The 17,233-nt window shown below is 39.6% G+C and overlaps 1 protein-coding gene across 25 annotated transcripts in view; it reads left to right on the top strand.

The window, feature by feature from the left end:
• The window catches only part of PTPRD (protein tyrosine phosphatase receptor type D), a 1,677,890-nt gene that overhangs the window by 436,757 nt on the left and 1,223,900 nt on the right, over positions 1-17,233 (top strand). For all 25 annotated transcript variants that reach the window (XM_054031429.1, XM_054031444.1, XM_054031437.1 and 22 more), the window contains exon 4: positions 8,699-8,805. The gene's annotated coding sequence lies outside the window, so the exon portion shown is untranslated. The remainder of the gene's footprint in view (positions 1-8,698; positions 8,806-17,233) is intronic.

The raw sequence follows: 17,233 nt of genomic DNA, 5'->3' as shown, positions 1-17,233 counted from the left end.
CATTATGTTCTTAAAATGTTTCACTTCTGAACAAATTAAATTACAAGTAATAAAGAGATCAAAACAGATTTTTTCCTAAAGCGATTTAAATACAATTCTGCCTGTTAAGTACAGTTCAAATGTGCTTCACTACATAAAACTAAAGCATCAACTATACCTTAGGGTCTTAGTCTCAAACCACTGTATAGTCAACAAATAAAGGATTTGCTCATTTTTTCATCATGAATCACAATTAGCAAACAATTGCCTTCTTTTCCCTATTATCAAGCTTTGTAAGATCCCCCACTATGCACCTTCAGGGTTGTACAATTGAAATAAAAGCAGAGTTAGCTGGGAAAGAGATTTCTAAACCTTATTATTTTACTTGTGCTTTCAGAATTGAATTTGAAAACTTTTCAAAATGCTGGCATGTCACATAAATAATCTAGGGGCAAGAATACAATTTCCAGTATACCCTTAACTATTCCTTCAACTTCATTCATCTCAGCAGGTTAGACTTTGTCAGTGGAAATGTTTTAATGCACTTCATTTTTTTCTCTGTCTACGATACGTGACCACCCCTGTAGCCAAACAATGTGTTTGACCAACACCTTCCCAGTTGTGTTGCGTTTTATGTGGTTAGTAAATTCCACCCCACAACATTCTTCAGCTGAAGGGGTTAAATGAATATGCACCACAACAAAATCAGTTGAGAGCAGTGCTTCTTTAGAGATTATTTTATCTGTCAGGGAGGCCTGGGTGTCTCAGAAGGTTTACAGGAGTTAGCTAAGATTTCAGAAAAGACCTTCTGCTTATGCTGTTTGGGATTTTATACATCAAAGTGATCCTTTTTTAGCCCCAAATAACATGCTTGTCGCATTGGCGGTGTGAACAGATTGACTGTAAGAACGGGGGTTGGTCCCAGTCCCAGTTGAAGTCTTGTGTTGTGGTTCACATGGTAGATTTATTTCCCCTTTTTCAGGGGGTCCCTACCAGGTCCCATAAGTCTCAAAAGACCAAAGTAAAAAGGAATTACTTGGGATTAATATAGCTGTATGAAACAGGAGAAGAGAGTGGCTTGCTCCAGCAAGTCCTGGTGAAAACTTCCCAGCCATGCTCCATGAGCACTTTAGCCTGCTGCGACTAAAAAGCTGACCCTGAAGAGTGGGTAGGGATTTTCCCTGCAGTCACTAACAAGCTCAGTTAGCTTGCCAAATATTAAGTCCTTCTTCTCCTTTGCTCTTTGAAAGCTCAAACCTTTAAGTAGCAGTGTCTGCAACCAGGGCTAGTTGGTCTATGTTATGTAACTCCTTATTCCTGGATTAATCCCTTATCTGCCTACAGGGGGTCTACACAGCACACTTCTAGTGGTTTTCTATACATGATCACATGCATCAGAGATACAAGATAATTCCCCAGATACCGTCTCACATTTTGTATCTCAAGAGTCCATAACATAAAGTCATAGCAAAAATTAGTTAAATCAATCCTTGCAGCTAAACTCACATTACCTCATGAACACATACTCATCTGTTATATTTGGTTTATGTATAATGACTACAACTTTTTTTGAAATCTAGCAATATTACACAAAATTTTAATTAAACATATGCTTGGCATTCTGTGGAAACTATATATGCTACTATAATTTTCTTCTTTTTTCCTGTTCTCTTTCTAAGGATTTAGTGTATCCTTGGCTGTCTCACCTACTATTTCCTTGACAGGCTTCATTGCTTCAAAACTGTGAAGTTGGCCCTGGGACTGCAGGCTAAGATTGTTAAGGGACTTGTTGGATTTGCTTTTTTATATCTTATCCTCATAAGCAATTATGAGTAATTTGCTCACTGTTATGAGTGTAATAAAAAGGTTCTGTGCTACTCCAAGATAAAGTAAAATTATATTTTATTGTAGTAGCTGTCTGAGGAGTTTCCAAACTCTTCAGTGATTTTCCAGCTGTATGCATTAACTTGCACATGTTTCCATGTTTAAAATTGGGGCAATTTATTTTAGGGATCACTATGGGCCCAATATGCAGTTTACATGGATATAGAATTATTCTCTCAAACATGGGGCTCCAGGAGAGGGCTGGTTTTTGTTGTTTCATTTTTCTTTTTTTCTGGAAGTGGTAGATCAAGTATTTATTCTGAACATAGACCAAACTTCCAAAATATTCTGTTTGGTTTCATCTAGTCTTCATAGAGTCTATTTATAAATAGTTTTCCATATTTTCAGAGGTTAGGAAGCTCAACGAGTGAATCAGTGGACAGACCAGAAAACAGTCTCATAAAAAGTGTTACAATTCTGGCTATGTGACAATTAAACATCATTAGGCTAAGAGAGCAAGGTTCCAATTCTATAATGAACTCCATGTGGCTGGACCTCTGAGCCCATACAGAGCTCATTGCAGGATTGGGGCTCATGCCATTATTTTCTTGATAAACAGCAGTTCCGCAGGGTATGAATTTTTTGTAAGCAAAAGAAACAGTGCAAAACTAGGCTGTCTATTTGAATATCCAAAAGGCTTCTCATTTACACATCTTTTAAGTGCTGATACAAAACCCACTCAAGTTAAATGGGAGTCTTTCCATTGTTTTCAGTGGGCATTGAATCAGACCTGAAATCATACAGGGATGGGAGGAAGGACAGAAAACAAACATAAAAAGCTATAGAATTATAAAACACATCTTGTATTTCTTTTGAATTCACCTGGAATAATAACAACTTACTAAACCAAATATTGGCTGGACATTCAAAGATAAATGTGTAACTGAGAATTAATTTACTACATTTTCTGAATTCAAGTTTCAACAGATAATACCTTGAAGAAAGCAAAGTGCCAGTAGAGCATTATTAAGACTGGGGGGTAAGATAATATCTGTTATTGAACCAATTTCTCTTGGGAAGAGAGACAAGTTTCCGAGCTTACACAGCGCTCTTCTTCAGATCTTGGGAAAGGTACCCAGAGCATTTTTATAAGCTCCTGTGTACTCTATTTGCACCGATTCAGTTTTCCTTCTTAGGAAACTATAATTTTGTAAGTTTTACTAGAGAGAGAAAAGGTAAAGGGGCCCACAGGAAACACATTTTTAAACTTGCTATCAATCTTTATTATTAAACAGGGGATAGTATATAATGTAATTCCCAGCAGTTAGGCTTTAAAAAAAAATCATTACATTTAAAATTAGAAAATAAGTCTCGTAAGAAACATATCTAATACATTATTTGTCCTGTGGTGTTTCCATTGCATTCCCTGTCAATGAAATGCTTTGTACAAATATTTTACTTTACTAACCATATAAAGCATTACTTTACAACTTCCCAAAGCCTACAGTGGTGTGGCTGTTGTTCTCTGGGGTTTCTCTCCTCTTAGTCACCCCAGCCACAGGCTCCCCTTCTGTGGTCTGTAGGAAGGCAGCCCTGCTCCTCCAGAGTGGGATGGACATCTGGAGCCTTATCCAAAACCCTCAGAAATCAAAGGGAACCTTTCCATGGGGTCCGGCCCCCATATTCCTGAAGATGTAATGCAGGAGAGGACAACCCCAGTTACTCTCCGGAGACACCTTATTCCCCCTATAAATACTAATGGTAGCACAGGGGAGTATGGTCCATGACTTTCTGCTGAGAAATATAAATTTGCAGAAGAGAATGGCGACAGCTAATAGAAATATGCAGTAGCCTGTCACAGATTAGCCTGTTTTGTAAGGTATATACCTTATGCAGACAATATTCAACAAGAAAATTCAAGAGTTAATTTTATATATTTACAGATTCTGATAAATAAAATTTGTCTATGAAATTGCCTAATTTATTTTACCTATTTTTCAATTTTTAAAAAATCAGTACCCATCTTTACATTTAGAAACCAGAATAGGGTGCTGAAGGTTTGACACACATGTAAATTATATTTTAATGCCTTTATTGCCCTTGTAAATTGAGTGATTTATGAGATTATTAGTACAGAACTTTAAAAGCCTAAACTAGAAAAAAAAATGCTTAAGGATTACAGAAGCTTAATAGTACATTCTTATATTTTTACTGACTATAAGCAAAGCTTCAAAGATAAGTGATGTGATACTTTATTTTCAGCTAAATATCGGAAACAAGGTTTAAAAAAAAAACTAAAGGAAAACACCACAATCTAAAGTTCTGGGGTAGGAGAGAAAGAACGTCCAAATAGCATCACAATAAGGAAAGTCCCTGAAGATTGGGTGTACGTTCACAGGGTTTGAGTTATTAACTGGGTATTAACCATGGGGTGTGTTTAGAGCCAACTATATTATTAACAGGATGCAAACATGGATAAAATTTGTAGTGTAGACCATGTCCAAAAGTTGGAACTGCTGGTGTGAAAGTTAATAAAGCACATTTTTGACTGTTTGGTGACAATTTTAGAGACATTCAAATATCTTGACACAGGTTAAGTCATTCCCCAAGTATGCTGCACGAAGGACAACATGAAGAGGATTTCATTTATATTACGAGAACACTGTGAACTTAAATCCTAAAGGGGCAACTTCTCAGCTCATGTACATTAGCATAGTTCTACTTAGCTTGCTTTTTATTCCATGTTTGTACAACGCCCCGTACAATGGGGCCCTAGGCTGTGACTGAGGGTCCTAGGCACTTTGGAGAATACAAATAATTAATAATATTGAAGTCATTATTGCTATGCCAATTTATAGCAGCCAAAGATCTGGCCTATTATTATCAAAAATCTTTTTTCCTCCTTAATTATAGAATCATAGAATTGTAAGACTGGTATGGACCTTGAGAGATCGTCTAGTCCAACCCCCTGCACTCATGGCAAGGGACTGGACTAGAAATATTACCTAGACAATCTCAGACAGGTGTTTGTCTAACCTGCTTTTAAAAATCTCCAATGATGGAGATTCCACAACCTCCCTAGGCAATTTATTCCAGTGCTTAACCACTCTGACAGTTAGGAAGCTTTTCCTAATGAACAACCTAAACCACCCTTGCTTCAATTTAAACCCATTGCTTCTTGTCGTATCCTCAGAGGTTATGGAGAACATTTTTTTCTCTCTCCTCCTTGTAACAACCTTTTATGTACTTAAGAACTGTTATGATGTCCCCTGTCAGTCTTCTTGTTCTTACTAGTAGCACCTACTTGTGCATCTTCATAATCCTATGAAAGCCATGTTAACATTCATTAGAAGAGAATGATCAGTGTTGCATTATTTCAGTGATGACTAAGGCAGGATTTAAGATTATTTATCTGACAGGAAATAATTTAAAATTAGCCACACTATAGATGCTACTGAAGCCTAACATAGCTGTATTCTCTATTTCTTTGTGTCTGGTTCCTGTTTCTCTCTCTCTCTCTCTCTCTCTCTCTCTGTGAGAAAGATATCTGGGAGTATGGAACCACTTAGCATTCTGCAAAATGTGTGCACATATTACCTTTCCTGCTGAATCTTAAGCTTTTTATAACACAACTTATACTCCCAATTGTATGGAGAGCTGGTAGTTGGGACCCTTTTTTCTGAGAAAATAAAAATGGGGTTAAACCTACATGGCAGGAACATCTCAGGGTGCAAGTCAGGAAACTGAAGCAATAGCGTTGCTGTTCTCCTGCAGCAGCCAACACAAGTAGAAGACCTCCTAAAGCTTCGTGCTTATTAGCTCTTTCACTTGGGAGCAATAGTGATGTTTCTTTCTGATCTCAGATGGCAAGTGTGAAGTACAGGCATAAGTATCTTTGGGCCAACAGCATCCCGGTCAGAAAGAGGAAAAACAAATCACTGGGCTCAGTGCCAGGCAGATGGTGAGAATCTTCATGGCTCTGCTGAGGTTGGGAGGAAAAGCAAATGAAGAGAGGAGGAGGGAGAGGATGAACTCTAGGAGAGATAAGAGGAGGGGAGAGGAGGTAAAGAGAGAACACAGAGAAGAGAAGGAGGGAGTGAATGAGATAGAATCAAAGGAGAGAAAAGGGGTTCTGAGAGAATGGAGAAGCTTAATTAAGTCTGATCAGCTCTGCCATCCAGAAAGATTGTGGCACATCTGTGGGCTTAGGTGCCAAATAACTTGTTTTGAGCTCTAAACCAGGAGCAGTATAAGAGCACATCACATGTCTATTCCTCAGCCTTGGACCTAACTGCCAGGACATACTTTGGTGCCACAATTAAGTTGAAATATCTTGTGCTCCTGTCTCTGAGTTTGGGGAATTCCAGATGCTGATTCATGTTCTAAGTTGCAGGCCTATTGAGTAAAATTTATCCTCACTTATGGTTATTTCTGGCAATGCTGCATACCTGCAACTCCCATTGAAGCCTGAAATGAGGAAGGGAAAAAGGGTTTTTAGAGAGAACAGCTTCATTAAAGCCTGGTGAAATTCCATTTCAAATAAATAGAAGTTGCAGGTGTCCCATATCGCTTAGAATTTGGACTTCACTTCCCATACAATAATATTAATTAACTTTGTGAGAAGAGAAGAATTTGGCCCTATATATACACACAAGATTCATTAGGATGGAAACATGATTTTCAGATATCAAATTATGTTGTTAGTTTTATAGGATTATGTTAAATGCCTGTGATATTTTCATGAACCCTCTGATCAGCAAGATAGACAGGAAAAATGTCATGGAAATTTCATTTTCATGTTCCTTCCAGAGCACTTCGCTTTTGCAATACAGATTGCAAATTCAGCTTTAATTCTAAGAATTGTGTTCAAACTCATACTTTCTAACATACTCTGGATCTCTAATCATAAAATTTCCCCCTTAAGATGAACTAAAGCTCATCTGAGGGGGGTGAGTTTACTGTTGATCTTGTGATTTTTTTCCCCAAAGGGTAGGTGTTATCACTAGTTTTATTAGCTATTAATCTCCTATTTCTTGTAATCAATAATGACCACATATTATGGAGGATCCAGTTGTGGCTGCATAGTTAAGGCTGAATTAAGCTTTGCACTTAAAACAGAGAGTGAAGCTCTTGGTTATACATAAAAAACAGTGTGACTATTCTCCCTAAGCTTATAACACTTACCTTGAGTGTAGAATGAATGTAATGACAATTTACACTATGAAGGAAAAAGAGAGAGACAAATGTAATGTGTCTAAAAAATCAGTTCAATCTAATCTGAAACCACAAACGCTAACACACCTTAATCATAATCATATGGTTATTGCATAGTGTTACAACAGAGGAGAATTACAGTTGTTTTGTATCCTAACTGAATTTCCATACTTCATCATCTTTGGCTTTACTTTACATTTAAATTTAACATTGAATTTCCTCGGATTGGGATGATTGGGTTTTGGATAATCACAACATCACTGTAATGTATTTGGCCATAAATTATTGATATGTACTCTCATCCTTAACTCCACTTTAACATGGATTTTGTCTGGAATTAAATATGTGGTTCATTCTTTATGAAAAAAACTATTAGAATATAACATAATGTAATTCTCTCAGCTAGTTCCACAGTAGCTGGAAGGTTACAGCCTTGTCAGACTTGTAGTGACTCTTTGACCAATATTTCTTTATTGTGTGTTGGTGACTAGCTGTATATCATTAACCATTCTGCTTCCCTGGCCTTATCACCACATTTATTTCCTTTTATTAACTGCATACCCTAGAAGAATAGAAAACTGATGGATAAACTTCTAAATGTTTTTAAGATGGCTGTGATTTTTTTCTGAACATTGCCTACATGCCTTCATAATAACCATAGCATACAATCTCACCATAAAGCTGTTCTTTCAAGATAGTGTGTTTGTGAGAGATGATGCACTCTTTTCTTTTTTAATAGACTTGGGAGCTAGGATATGATAGAGTGGTGGGATGGTTTGGCTTTGTTGTTTTAACCAGAGAGGTATCTTCTAGCAGATAATATGTAATGAAATTGCTATGAATTGTTATATTGTAACATATTTAGATCTAGTGAAGAGTGTATGTATTTTTCAAATTTTTATCTTTCCTGATGTTTCCTTACTTCCCTCCATTCCTCTTCATTCCAAGTGCTGTGAAAAAGCTGTGATCATCTAATTATTTAATCAAAAATTATTTTTTAAAATTAAAAATAAATATTTTATGCCTTGTTTTACATGTCACCTTCTATTATATTTGTATTCATTTAGAAACATATTGGAATCTATTGCTGTGGCATCTGGGATTTTTCATATCAGCAAAACCCAGCAACAAACAAATATTTGCCTTTCAGTTTTAAAAATCACTAGATCAGTTGTCTGTAGTTCTGCAGACACTGTATTCTCTACTAGTTAGTAGTAAGATGAGCAATGGAAAAACAATGATCAGTAGTGTAGTGCAGATACAACTTTAAGCTCAGTTTCCTCCTACAAATGGAACCCCATTCTAATGTAGTGTGGTCTAAAACTTATTTTACTTTCCACTGTTGGATGTCGTGATTTGATACACTTCAATGCCAGTGTATAGAAATGCTTATCTTAAATGAACATATTCTTTAATTGAACTGTTATAAATGAATATAATACTTAATATATTTCATAAGAGACCCATCAAATAAAATAAAGTATAGATGGCCCCATTGACTTATGCACATGCTGTATTAAAAATTTAGGTGTAAGTCACAGAGTCGAATAGTTTATGCTTCAGTCCTTCGTCTGTGTTTTCTGATGAACCCCTAATGTGACAGGCAAAGATAACATAATGAATTGTTTTATTATGCTTGGAAGACCATGAAAAAAGTGATTGACACAATATTTTTTTCCAGGTGGAATAAAAGGAAACTGCTCTCCTGGCCTTTGATAATCTAGTTAAGTGGTTGACTGACAGAATGTTGGTGCCAGCATTGGAAGAATTGATCAGCCTCAACTCCAGGTAGGCAAAATCTTACAAATATGGAGGTTTGTTTAAGACTTAATTTACAAAGTTTGCTGACTTCTAACAACAAAACAGAATAAAACATTCAGTTCATAATGCAGTGGTGGAAAATGCCTTTATCTGTGCTGGTAATTCAGAGGTTCTGATTTAAACTGCATAAGGCTATCTTTGAAACAAAGTGTACTTGTACCATTATATAAATCTCTTTTCAGAAAGTTAGTGACACCGCCTTCTGATAGGTAAACATAAGTACTCAGCTAAGACAGTGCCCAATTATTTAAAAAATAAAGTATGAAAACATTTTAAAATAAACATTTACGGATAGTATAGCATAATTTCTGGTGTGCCATGAATATTTCATATGCGTATAGTAGAATCTGTCTGTGAGAAAGATAAACATAGATATACAAAATACCTGTTTGCACTGTTTGTTCTTCAATGGACACACAAATTATTTTGGTGTTTAATTTCAGCCTAATTTAAAAATCATTTGACTTCCTTGAAAAGGGATTCCAAAAGAAATTTTTATCATGGGTGGAAGTCCACATCTTGCTAAAAAATTGGGGGGAAATGAACCAACTCTACCATTTTGAAGTGATATCACCAGAATACTAAGAAACATTGTTATCAACCGAATACAGAGCTAACTTCTGGAATTTGCAAAATCTGGAATCTACAAAGGCATTTGCTTTAATCATAATCCTCCCCAGTGAGAGACTATCTGGAAATTAATATGGAGCAGTGGCACCTGCTGTTTTCTAAATGCATTTTTCAGGGAAGGAAGGGAAGGAGATGAGGGAGTTAGTGCGGGAACTGAGACAACTGAGGCCTCCAATGATAGCCTACATGAGGCCTCCACAAATCAGCCTTATCAGAAATGGGCACATTGTTAAGAATGTTTCTAGCACTTTAGTGCATTTGGGGGGCAGGGAGGAGAAAGACTGTGGAAAAAGGGATGAGATTTACGGGGGATACTCCTAAACAGAAAACAGCATAATAAAAGTATGGTCGTACAAAGTTGACCTTGTTTGAGAGGAACGAGAAAGTTTAGGCTTCTAGCTTAGTGTCACAAATTGGGGGGCAGAGGGGAGGGAGAGGAGATGGGGGGGGGAAAAACACCAAAACATTTCCTTTATTTTCTTAAAGCAGTTGGTGGACTCTCAGATTATAAATATTACCATAAACTTAGCTACGGATTTCAGCCCACCTTAAATATTGATTTGTCTAATGTTCAGTAAGTGTAAGTTTCACCAAATTGTCCAGAGAGTCTGTTGCCAGTAGGAGTTCATAGAAAGAGAAATATCAGATTAGCCAAAGTAATGGTGGGTAGTTTCTCCCATTTGTTGACACTACCTCTAAATCCCTATAGCAATGCATCTCAATGAAATGACTACAGGATTCCTAGAGGATCTGTTAAAAAGCTGAAGGGTACTGATGGATAAACTTTTCAACTAGATAAAAGAACAGAGGAAAAAAAATGTCAGAGGTGTTCAGATACCATAGTAATGGGTGAAGTAAGAAAACATGAACAGTATAATTGAATCTCAGCACTGAAGATACTATTGAACATACTCAAAGCTCAGCATGTTTTAATCCTTAACTGTTCAGAGACTCTTGAAAATATTGCTTGTCAGAAGTGCTTGCAGTTAATCAGTCTAATGGAGAGAGCTGAACTGCAGTCCCTGGTTGTTTTTAATCCTGGCTTTCCTGTAACTTGGCACTGTTTCACCTGACTATTAAGCATGATGATAGACTTGAAGTGGTGTGTTACATTTTTGCTCCATAACTGGCCAAGGGAAACTGACCTTAACTTATAATTATGTATGCTGTATAGTAAATAAAAAACAATTAATCTTCAATGTGTTTCAGATGCATGCAGGGAAATGTGTTTTTCTGCTCTGAGTTTTTTGGTCTGGTGATGCATAGAGAAGAAAGCAACTTAATGCAGTTTGTTCTTGACTTAAATGGAGAGTAAGATTGATTGGTGGAGGTGTTCTTGTTCGTTTTTTTTTTTTTTTTAAGTTATATCCTACTTTGCTACATGTTAGATAGTATGGATCCCCATGAGGTTTTTTAAAGTTTCCTTGAGAGACTTCACAGTCCAGCATCTGACAACTGATATGTAAATTGGGAAGATTCTTCTAGTTATGGTATTGAGTTCATACACCCCATTTCTCTATTATGCAAAAGACCAAGAGGATTTGTACAGTGTTTCTCTTTAAACAGTCTTCTAACTGCCTATTCTAAAATTATTAATAGATTTTGTATTTTATTATGCTAATATCATGAGGTCAGCTGCAGAGATGAGAACCGTTACTGTTGTCACAAATTGATTCTGGTTGTTACATATAAGGGTTTTAGTTAGAAGTAGTATGTTTTATGTAATATTGGATGTTGGTCATTTCCTATAATTAGTCACAGCATGAAATTGGAGTCATACTTGTGTTCCAGGGTATCAGATATTTCAAAGAATGTTTTCTCTGTTCTGGTTACATATTTATATTTAAATTACATGCTCTGCAAAGTCACCTTGGGTTTCTATTAAAGTGATATGATCCTATCCTGGTCTTTAAAACTATGCATACTGGCAACCTCAAGCTTTAGGGCTACAGTACTTAATTTTGTGAACATAATACTCGAGCCAGCCCTTGCACAGTCTGAGAAGCTGAGGTGGTATCCTAATAATGCCTGGGGCGTGAAGAATCTTTGTAACACCTGACTGAGGTTGGAAAGGAGAGAGCTACAGGAAGAGAGGAGTAAGGAGTGATGTTTAATTGGTTTAAATTTTTCTGCTTTTGATTATATGTGGAAAAGTGTCTGTCATCCAAGAGTTGCACGTATGGAATATCAAATTATGCTGCATCTCTGAACTTTTAGGGAATATTGTCCAACTTTCAGAGACAATTAACCACATTGGCCCTGTGTGCTAGGTGAGTAATAATATACCTGTGTTACAGCTATGTAAACTGAGGCCCTGAAAGGTACTCTAGGTCACACAGAGAGTCATCGGCAGATTTGGAAGCAGAACCCAGAACTCACACCTCCCATTTCTCTGATCTAGTCAAGAGACCACCTATTCACTGGAACACACCTCCCAGGGAGACCTAATTCAGGAGAATAAGCATGTAGTAATTCAGAGAGCTAGTTCTCATGAAATTTCAGGAAGAGCAATGCTAAATTATTTAGATATGCTTACCCAATAGAAAAAAAATATCCTATTTCATACTGGGCAACAGCTTAAACCTTCCTAAGAAGTGTGATTTAATTCAATTTAAAGAGAACTACAAAGCTAAATCAAAAATGGAGAGAGCTAGAGAGAATGGAATGTGAAGGACCTTGTACTAAGTTTGTTATAGATATTGTAACTTGCTCCAGACCAGAATTAGAGGCAGCCAGATGCACCTCTTTATTGGTACTTCATGACCACTCTTAAACTGGAATGCTGTAGAATTCCATCCCCTCTCTCCCTTTCCCGACACACACACACACAAGAGAACAAGTTGGGAAGACTATGTGACAAAACTGTTACAGAATGTGATGCCTCCGATAAAATCTGTGATAAAGAACTTAGGCACACTGAGAACAAGGGAATGAATTATACTTGTGGCTAGTCTTAAATTTTCTTCACAAAAGGTCTTCAGTGACCAGAATGGCAGGAATGAGGGGCATGACAGAATTCTTAAAAAAATTTCCCCACCCCGCCTTTACACTGAAATGGTGTTTACAAGGCTTACATCTGTCTTGGGATATGTCTACACTGTGAAGTTATCGAAAAAACTTTTGTCTTTCATGGGTACTTAAAAGATCCTCCCCATGAAAGATAAAAGTTTTGCTGACGCAAGTGGCTGTGTGAACGCGGCGCTCCTGCCAACAAAGCTAACACTGCTTGTGGGACTGGAAGTATTTTGTTGGCAAAAGTGACGACAAAGTACCTAAAAGAGCGTATATACAAGGTGACTTTTAGCGACAAGGCTGTGTTGACACAGCCTTGTTGCTAAAAGCTTCAAGGTGTAGACAAGCCCTTGGAGAGGTAATCTCAGTAAAATTAGAGTAGGGTTATTGTTGTTCATTATTTGTATTACACTAGCTCTCAGATGTCCCAATGGAGATAGTGTCTCCATTGTGCTTGCACTGTTCAAGCACATAGTAAGAGGCAGTTCCTGTCCCCAGAGAACTCCCATCTAAATAGACAAGAAAAACCAATGGCAAGAGAAAGGAAGTGTTCAAATCTCTATTTTACAGCTTGTCGTTTTCTCAGTATCATAAAAGAATCAAGTAGCAGAACTGCCAATTGAACCAACATATCCAGAGTATTAATCTGGTGCTTCATCCTGAATCTCTGGTAGGTCTGGGCCTAGATGGCTTCAGAGTCAAATATTTACAAGCTCCTAGTGGACTCGCTCAAGTCTTTATAGGTGAAAGTGGTTTATATACCTCTTTACCATAGGTTGACTCCCATGTTCATTCTGTTTGTCTTTGTCCCTGATCTTAATCCGTCCTGTAAAGTTCTTGGTAGAAATCTGTAGAGATTTTTGCAACTTGGCTGGACTCTGGTATGTAGACAAAATATGACCAAGTGGGATTTCTTAAGATGCATCACTTAACCTTGTAATGTCATACAATTAAGAACATAAGAATGGTTATGTTGGGTCAGACTAATGGCCCATCTGGACCAGCATATTGTCCTCCAGCAATGGCCAATACCAAATGCCTCAAAGGGAATGAACAGAACAGTGCAATTTATCAAGCGATCCATCCCCTGCAATCCAGTCCCTGCTTCCGGCAGTTTAGGGGCACCTGGAGCCATGAGGTTGTGTCCTTGATCATCTTGGGTAATGCCCATTGATGCACCTATCCTCCATTGCTCCATTTTGGAAGGGAGGTCTCTTAAATTCTGTGGCTAGACTGACCTGATCAAGTTTTCTGGGATGCAGAAAGAAAACTTTCTCACTAATGCCATCTGTTCTGATTTGTTTCAGTTATAAGCAAAGACATTAAAAGTTGGATTGGGGTGTCCCAAGTCCCAGGCCAGTATTCTAAACATTGGGTCATCCTTCCTCAAAAAGGGCTAGACAATAATACAGCAGGCAAATATTTTACATATCAAATGCACAAGTATGCATATCACAAAGACAGACATATGTTGAAAGAGGTTTCTATTGAAATGAGCAAAAAGTACTGACTTTGATCCCATATGGTAGTACAGATCTATATGACTTGATTGACTAGATCTATATAAAGGTCATAACACACACATTCTATAGGTATGGTGTGACAGGATTAAGGTGGGCCTCGTCCGGTGCTGGGCAAGTGCGCCCGCCTTCTTCGTGGAATAGGGGCAGGTGCACGAGCCTTACATGCCTATTTCCCCCAACTCAATTCTGCACATCTGGGCTTAGCTGCGGGGTAGAGTGGCCCAATGGCCAGAGTCTATAGGGTCACCCCTCTCGGTTCGGGTAGCACGGCCTACTGGCTGGAGTTCAAACAACATGCTTCTACTGTCAGGGCAATGTGGCCCAATAGTCAGAGTCCATAGAAATACCCCCCCTCCTCGGGGTACTGCCCCTACTGCCAGGGCATTGCAACCCAATGGCCAGAGTCTATGCAAATGTCCCACTCGTTCAGGGTAGTATGGCCTAGCAGCCGGAGTCCATGAAACATGCCCTTACTGTCAGGGCAGTGTGTCTCAATGGCCAGAGTTCATGGGAGCCACTGGCAGGAGGGCCAGAAGTCCAGGTAGGGGCTCCCGGGCCCACCTGATTCCACCAGGCCCTGACCTAGGGCCCTAGTAGTGGTGGAACAACTAGCTACCAGCTCAGCGGGGAGTCCCACTGAAAGATGCCGAGCTTACCTCAGTGGGAGATACCACTCTGACACTGCCCCGGGTCACGTCCTACCGCAGTCTCGGATGTTGTAGTACAGGAGGCATTGGGATCTCTTAGTTCCCCAGCATTGGCCACTCCCTGGGGCTCCGTGGGCTGCTGGGGTCCAAGGCTGTGGTCCACGTCTCCGCTCTCCTCTGGCACAGGCTGGAGGCTGTCCTCAGCAGGAGCTCCTGGAACACATCCTTCCTTGTGTCTCTCCCTGAGTGAGCTGGGCTGCTCTCTTTTATACTGGTACACCTGGAGCATGCTCAGTAGGGAGAAGGAGATGTGGCTTCCTCAGCCCACAATGCTTCCTTAACCCCTTCCCGTCCGGTGCGGGACGAGTGTGCCCCATCACATATGGTTTGAGAAATTTCCAAATATTTTAATTGTCAACATTTAATTAAGTCAACTTTCTAATCACATAAAACCAAACAGCCCTGCCCCTCACCTTCTCCAAGGCCCCGCCCCTGCTTGCTCCATCCCCGCTTCATCTACCGCTTGCTCTCTCCCACCCTCCCTCATTTTCACCAGGCTGGGGCAGAGGGTTGGGGTGTGGGAGGGAGTGTGTGCTCTGGCTAGGTGTGTGGGATCTGGGGTAGGGCCAGGGATGAGGGGTTTGGGGAGTGGGAGAGGGGTCTGGGCTGGGGCAGGGGGTTGGGGCTGGGGATGATGGGTATGCGGTGCACAAGTGGGCTGGGGCAGAGGGTTGGATTGTTGGGGGGTGTGGGCTCTGGGCTGGGGCAGGGGTTGAGGCTGGGGATGATGGGTCTGAAATGCAGGAGGGGGCTGGGGCACAGTGTTGGGGTATTGGGGGTTGTGGGCTCCGGGAGGGAGTTTGGGTGCAGGAACGGACTCCAGGCTGAGGCAGTGGGTTGGGAGGCGTGAGGGGGTTAGGAGTGCGGGGTCCCGGTGGTGCTTACTGAGGATCCTGGGAAGTGGCCGCCAGGTCCCTGCAGCTCCTAAATGCATGGACGGCCACAGACGCTCCGTGTGCTGCCCTCACGCCCGCAGGCACCGCCACCACAGTTCCCATTGGTCACAGTTCCTGGCCAATGGAAGCTGCGGGGTCGGCCCTCGGGGCAGGGACAATGTCCACCAATGTGTCTAGGGGCTGCAGGGACCTGGTGACCGCTTCCAGTAGGTGCACAGAGCTAGGGCAGGCAGGGAGCCTGACTTAGTCCCGGACCCCGCTGCATTGCCGACCGGACTTTTAATGAGCCACCAAGGTCCCTTTTCAACCGGGCATTCCAGTAGAAAACCGGACGCCTGGCAACCCTATCAACATTAGACCCTGATCCTGCAACTTCCTGTGTTCTGGGGATGAATCGTGGTAGTGTAGTAAAGAAGGCTGTTATCTGTAGGACTGGTGCCTCATTTGTTGCAGAAATTGAAAGGTATGTAGTGAATGAGGTAGGAAATTGCAAGAAGCAAAAGGATGGTCACACTGCTAGCACTCAATTTTCCTGTCCAGGAGAATTGGATTTTATACCTGCCTGTTCCAGAGTTCCTATATGACATTAGGCAAGACACTTAAACCAACTTTTCACAGGTGGTCACTATTCCTAATTTTGTGGGTGTTTGACTAAGCCCTCACAGCTGCAACTGAAGTCAAATAAACTGTTCTTTGAACATAACAAGTTCTAAATAATATAAAGTATTCTGAAGAATCAGGTCACAGGTGTCTCAAATTGGGCACCCAAAATTAGTGGATACTTATTAACTTCGATCATTTTGTGCCTCATCCCCCATCTGTAAAATGGGGATAATTTTATCCCCTTACCTCACAGAGGTTTTGGGAAAAAAGTAATGTTTGTGAAGCACCAGGATACTGTAGTGATAAGTGCCATAGAAAAGCTTTTGAAGAAATTATTATTTCTGTCTACAGAGCAGGCTTTGAATAGTATGTAGTCAATAAGGCCTAGGCCACATATTGACCAATGAGGAAAAAGCAAAATACTGAAAAGCTGCTCATTAAGTGAGCACTGTCTATCCTGAGTGCTGAGTGAGGCAGGGGTTCTGTGGAAAAAATAGTATGCGGATGTGGTCATGTAATTTAAGACTGTAGAATAATGAATAAGCACAAGGGGACTATAACTAAGGATTCAAAAGCAATCTAAATTATGGCATTTCTTAACCTTTGAGTTTTTGACTTTGAAATCCTAATGTTTTTAATTAGTTTTTTTTGGGTATCATGCACACACCCACACATACGTCATTTAAAATATGTGTACAAACACAAACAGAAATACTGACTGATTCAAAACAGTTTTGTAGTATTTTCCATCTCACCACTTGCTTTTAAAGAAAATGATGCATTTTTTGGCTTCTGAAATTCTTTTATCAGAGCTAACATTTCAAAAGCAGAAGTGTATTAAAGTAGGAAACTGTCATCAACTTCAAGCATTTGAAGTTTACATATGTTGTCCCATCTTAATTTCCTGAAGTCCTATTTATCCAATTTCAGTGGCACATACTTAATCAGAAATATGTATTCATCTGTGTCTTTTAAAAAAAATAGTTTCCATGTAAATATGCTGAAATAAACAAAAACGTATTTG

The sequence above is a fragment of the Malaclemys terrapin genome, chromosome 6 (genome assembly GCF_027887155.1).
Source record: "Malaclemys terrapin pileata isolate rMalTer1 chromosome 6, rMalTer1.hap1, whole genome shotgun sequence".
Classification (NCBI taxonomy): domain Eukaryota; kingdom Metazoa; phylum Chordata; order Testudines; family Emydidae; genus Malaclemys; species Malaclemys terrapin.
Note: the sequence above shows the minus strand (reverse complement) of the source record. Positions and strands in the feature narration are given on the sequence as shown.